This window comes from Propithecus coquereli, unplaced genomic scaffold (assembly GCF_000956105.1).
Source record: "Propithecus coquereli isolate 6110/MARCELLA unplaced genomic scaffold, Pcoq_1.0 Scaffold136, whole genome shotgun sequence".
Taxonomy (NCBI): domain Eukaryota; kingdom Metazoa; phylum Chordata; class Mammalia; order Primates; family Indriidae; genus Propithecus; species Propithecus coquereli.
In genome coordinates, this window is record NW_012137858.1 from 4,011,539 (window position 1) to 4,017,254 (window position 5,716).

Here is a 5,716-nt window from a genome sequence, read left to right on the forward strand (position 1 = left end):
TTGATGCTGCCGGTCCTAGAGACATTGTTTTGGTCTAAGAAATTCCTGGAAGGCAGCAAGAATTCCCAAATAGCAAAAATAAGCTGTTATTTCAAATTATCACTTAGACATTATGCTAGTTAGACTAGAAGTCTTGAACCATTTGCAAGAAATTATAAGGAAAATGTACAAGTATCCAAGTCTTCAGGGGAGCATGCCAAGGTGCAGATGCAAAGAAGGCCTTCTTTGTTTTCTGCCCCATGCCCACTGCTTAAGACCTCTGCTAATAGATGCCACAAACCTGGAAATGGTCACCTTCACGGGCTGTGTGTTTTGGAAAGCACTCTATTAACACCACTGTCTCTGGAACATCAAGGAGATAAATGCATTTCAAAAACAGCCCACAAATAAATACAATCATGTACTCTTTTGACTGCTTGAATCATTTTCAACTTGGAAATAGAATCAACGGATGCCAATACAGAAAACTGCACCATGTTCTGAAATGGCTCAAATCAGATCAGGCACAAATCTGAAGAGTTTCAGTGGCTTTCAGGACCTCCAGCTGATGATCCTAGAGGAAGCCAGGGCCATCTGGAGAAGCCCAAAGACAATTCTATCAGGTAAACAGAATTGGTGGGGTTAATTATAGCAGTAAACAAAGCTCAGAGCACCTGACTTGTAGGCGCTGTGCCGAATGGTACTTATTCTCTTTTATTGATGCCTGGCAAACCTGGCTGTGTGGCTGTTTCATCAGGAAAGACAGTAATTTTGTTTTCTCCCTCTGTAGTCAGAGTGACTGTTTAAACAATATTTGGAGGAGAACTGATGACGTCAGCAAGCTCTTTCAATATTTCCTGTTTAATTTTCCTTGGCTGTGAAGCTCCTTGCTCCCCAATACCACTACCTACTTACCCCGGCAAGAGCCTCACGATTGCTTCAAGTCTGGCTCCCTCCAGCCTTGCTTTCCCCCGATGCTTCCTGAGTGGTCTGGAAGCACTATTCTCATGTCTCTCCCCCAGCAGGAAACGACATGAACTATTACCTAGTGCGGTGGTTTTCAAAGTGTGGTCCTTGGACCAGCAGCATCAACATCACCTGGAAACTTCTTAAAGTTGCAGATTCTTTGTCCTCACCTTAGACCCACTGAATCAGAAGCTGGGTCCCAGCAGCTGTGGTTTAACAAGCCCTCCCAGGGATTCTGATTTAGGCTAAGACTGAGACCCACGGGCCTGTTGGATCAAGTGGAATCTCTTTTTCTGTCCTTCAGGGCCCTTGATTACCATTGGTCTATCCACACAGTCCTGCTTGTATTTAGTAAGCCTCTGTTCCGTGTTGGGGATTTACATTTGCTCTCTGGCTAGCCTGAGCCCTACATCTGTCAAACTTTGCATTGCACAGTAACTTTTTAATGTATTGACAATATCAAGGAATAAAGTGTTTCATGTGAATGGAAATCCCATATGACCAAGGCATTCTTTTATGTGCCCAAATGTCAAAAACTGGTAAAGATTTTTGCATGAAGCATTCTTGTATCGATTGTCCTTTTCTGCGTAACAAATTTACCGCCCCTACCCCGCCCCCAAATTAGCAGCCTAAAACAACATTTACTATCTATAGCTTCCATAGATCAGGGATCCAGGTGTGGCTTAGCTGAGTCTCTTGCAAGGCCTTAGTCAAGGTGTCATCCGGTGCTGTTGATGTCTCTGCTCCCAAACTCACACACAGGTTGTTGGCAGATTCATGTCTTTGTAGGCTGACGGCCTGGGGGCCTCCGTTCCTCACCAGATGTTGGCCAGAGGCCTCCCTCAGTCCTTTGCCCCGTGAGCCTCTCCATAGGCAGCTCACACAGGGCAGCAGGCTTCCCTCAGAGCCAACAAGACAGAGCCTGCCTTTCTGTAACCTAGTCTTGGACGTGATATCCCATCGTCTTCGCTGTATTCTTTTTGTTAGAAGCAAGTCACTAGATCCACCTGGTTCATTCTTTAAGTATTTCGACCTGCCCCTAAGTTTCTATGCCAAATACCTACACTCCAAGACTTTGCCAGAAAAAGTAATTTTGAATTCTCCACTGTCCATTTCTTGTTTTTTTTTTTTTTTTTAAACTACCAAAGGGATGGTGATGTGACAGGCCTGTGGACCAGCATTTCAGAAACCCCAAACCAGAGCTGTGGTTCTTGAAACTTCAGTGTCCCTAAGAATTACCTGGAACCTGTCGACAATGTATATTCCCAGCCTTTAACTGAAGAAAGTCTGGTGCAGACGGGCTGGGTGGTGACCTGATGGCCTCTCGGGTGCCACTTCCCATCCTCGCCTCCTCCTCCAGCCACTGCCACAGAGTCCAGTTCCACAGCTTCCACAGCACCGTGCAGGGTGACCTTGCACGCGGCCTGTGTACCTCTACCTCTTACTTTTTGCTCCAGAGTGTCTCTGAACACCAAGGTGAGGGATGCCAGCAGGAACCCTTGGCATCTGCCCACCCGTAAAACTTTACCTGGCGCACACCTGTGTGTTCATTATAGCCAATTCTTTATTTGGGCAGTGATTTTGGTAAACATTTTTACCAGACTTTATACAAATGGCTAGAGTTCATGTGGTAAGGGATGCCCACACTTGTGGAAGCCTCCCACAATCCTAGGGCCCTCTACATCTTTGTATGACAACCATCCCACTTGGATTTTATTTTTTTGCTCTTCTGTTCCAACGTGACAAACATGACATCCTTAGCTATTTATTTCATCATGTGTTTTTTTTTTTTTTTTCTTGAGACAGAGTCTCACTCTGTTGCCCGGGCTAGAGTGCCATGGCATCAGCCTAGCTCACAGCAACCTCAAACTCCTGGGCTCAAGTGATCCTTCTGCCTCAGCCTCCCGAGTAGCTAGGACTACAGGCACGCGCCACCATGCCCGGCTTATTTTTTTTCTATATATTTTTAGCCGTCCAATTAATTTCTTTCTATTTTTTTTTTTTCAGTAGAGACGGGGTCTCGCTCTTGCTCAGGCTGGTTTCGAACTCCTGAGCTCAAACAATCCACCCGCCTCGGCCTCCCAGAGTGCTAGGATTACAGGCATGAGCCACCACGCCCGGCGGTTTTGTTTGTTTATAAGTCTTCTCAAATCTTACATGAAAAGAATAAAATAGAAAATCATTAAAAATAAATGGGATGCTTTCATGTTTATTCAAATGAAGCTCTGAGGTCGCTATTACAAGTGGAATTTAGTAAATAATAAAAGTGTAGAAGTTAATTAACCAAAGCCATGAGACGTAAATCTTGGAGAGAGGAAATGGAGATCATTTGCATGCCAAGCAATATTTGCTAAATAAAGTGTCATGTCAAAAATTTTCTTTTAGTAACGATTTTCCTTGGTAAATGTTTGTCTTGCAGATCTTCGGAATCATATTTTTTAGTGAAGTTTGGTCCATCTCTGCAGTAGATATTGCTAATTCTCTAGCCAGTACTCATCCTTACCCTCCTTATTTATATAATTTTGGTTTTGTTTAGGGTAGCCGTGTGCCCAAGAGGAAAATGTCAGGGTAGTTCAGTTCTGGCTAATGAGTTGTAAGTAGAAATTTCTGGATGAGGCTTCTGAGAAAACGCTTCAAAAGGAGGCAAACTAAGTTGGCAGTAAGTTTTACCCCTTAACCTTTACCTCTTTCTGCCTGAAACATTGGCGCAATGTTTCCGGAGGTATTTCCATCTGCCGTCTTGCAACCAGGAAGCCACAGCAAGAGGAACAGTCTGTGGTAAAGATGGCTGAGAGCGGCCTGCCCTGCAGGCATGGTGGTGCCAGACTGGTCCGGGAACAACTGGGTTTGAACTTTCTGATTGACAAGAAAAATAAACCCCTTATTCTTTCAGCTACTTATTTGTGCATTACATGCAACCAAACATATTTTCTCATATAACCCCCTCAATTTTTCCCCCCTCTGTGGACTCTGTGTGTGCGCCATTGGACCCTCAATCCTTTTATTTAAGATTTTCTGAAGATTCCCTTTCAGATTTCCTACCGTCATAGTATTTCTTTCTATTTTTAAGAAGTAACAAATTAGCCTCGTGCGGTGGCTCTCGCCTGTAATCCTAGCACCCTGACAGGCCGAGGTGGGAGGATCACTTGAGGTCAGGAGTTTAAGACCAGAATGAACAAGAGTGAGACCTCGAGACCCCGTCTCTACAAAAAATAGAAAAATTAGCCAGGCATGGTGGTGCCTGCTTGTAGTCCCAGCTACTCAAGAGACTGAGGCAGGAGGATCGCTTGAGCCCAGGAGTTTCAGGTTGCGGTGAGCTATGATGACGCCACTGCACTGTAGCTGGGACGACAGAGTGAGACTCTATCTCAAAAGAATAAACAACAACAACAAAAAAAACCCCACAAATTTATCCACAGGTACATCTTATATTAAACTAATTCAGTAAGAAAATGTAATTGATTACAAAAATGACCTGATATTTTATCATTTTCCAGCTGAAGCAAACCTTAGCGATCACCTAGTCACTGAACACTTTATCACTACCCGAAAAAATTACCTTGTTTATCAGTTTATTTGCTTGTTGATTATACATCCCCTGTAGAATAGAGCTCTACAAGGAAAGGGATGTTGTCATGTTCTTCACTATGCTGTCATCTTCTAAAACAGTGCCTGCCACATAGGCATGTAAATGTCTAATCAATGAATGGATGTAATTATCTAAATTTCCCTAATGGACAAGGAAATTGAATCTCAGAGAGATTATAGTTTATCTAGCACCACAAATCCATCCAACCATTTGTGACCTATAAAACTGGTTATTTCACTGGTTCAACCTAAGGGTAGCAGAATGGAGATGAGAGTCAAGGTTTTCTGATTATTGGCCCAGGGCCCTTTTCATTGTAATACACTGACAATTGGTTATGATTCAGATTGCAAAATGATTCTTCATTACAGAAATAATTTACCATATATTATGGCTTCCACTCCTGTATATTTAAAATAGAGTTCAATTAATAAAAATGTCATTTATACTCAACTTTCCAGAAGGGAGAAGGAAAGGAAATTGAAATTTCTTGAGGGAGAGCTGGCATTTAACATGTGATATTACACCGAATCCTCACAATAGTTCCATTTCACAGATAACGAAACAGCGTTAGTGGGCTAAGTAGGCTTGCCCGAGATTTCCCAGCTACTAAATGGTAAGAGTAGGTATGTCTATGCTCTTCTTAATGGACCAAATGCTACTTTACTGATTATAATTTGTAAAGCACTTGATAAATGTAAATTATTATATTGCCTACAATTTGCATTTAACTGATATCATCAACCTCAGAAGTACAGTGATATTTATACCTAATAAAGAACATTCCTGCTACCTTTCAAATGGATCCACATTTTAAACTGCAAATAGCTGCTCCTGGTTAGACAATTTTCAGAGTTAGAACATGAAACGTTATAAGGCAAGACATTTGCAAATTTTCTCCGGTTCTTGTGCGTGCATGAAATCTACAATTTCTTGACCACATAAGATTTGTACAGTCTGTACACTTGGGTTAGCTAGTGGTTTAGAAAAAAAGGAGAAGTGTGAATTCAGAAAAGCAGCTGCTCCTAAATGGAATGATATCACACAGTCCCAAAATAAAGCTTGGTCCAAGATTGCTTATTCTCCTGTGAATTGGTTGGTACTTCTTGAAACTTCCTCACTTTGCAATGATTATATTAAATCACCTCTCTATTTCTGTAACATTAGGCTGTCAGTGGTTTTAAA

General features: G+C 42.3%; 1 pseudogene; it reads left to right on the forward strand.

Moving 5' to 3' along the window:
• Positions 1 to 2,764: 2,764 nt before the first annotated feature.
• On the forward strand, positions 2,765 to 2,999 carry LOC105805887 (annotated as a pseudogene).
• Positions 3,000 to 5,716: the final 2,717 nt, after the last annotated feature.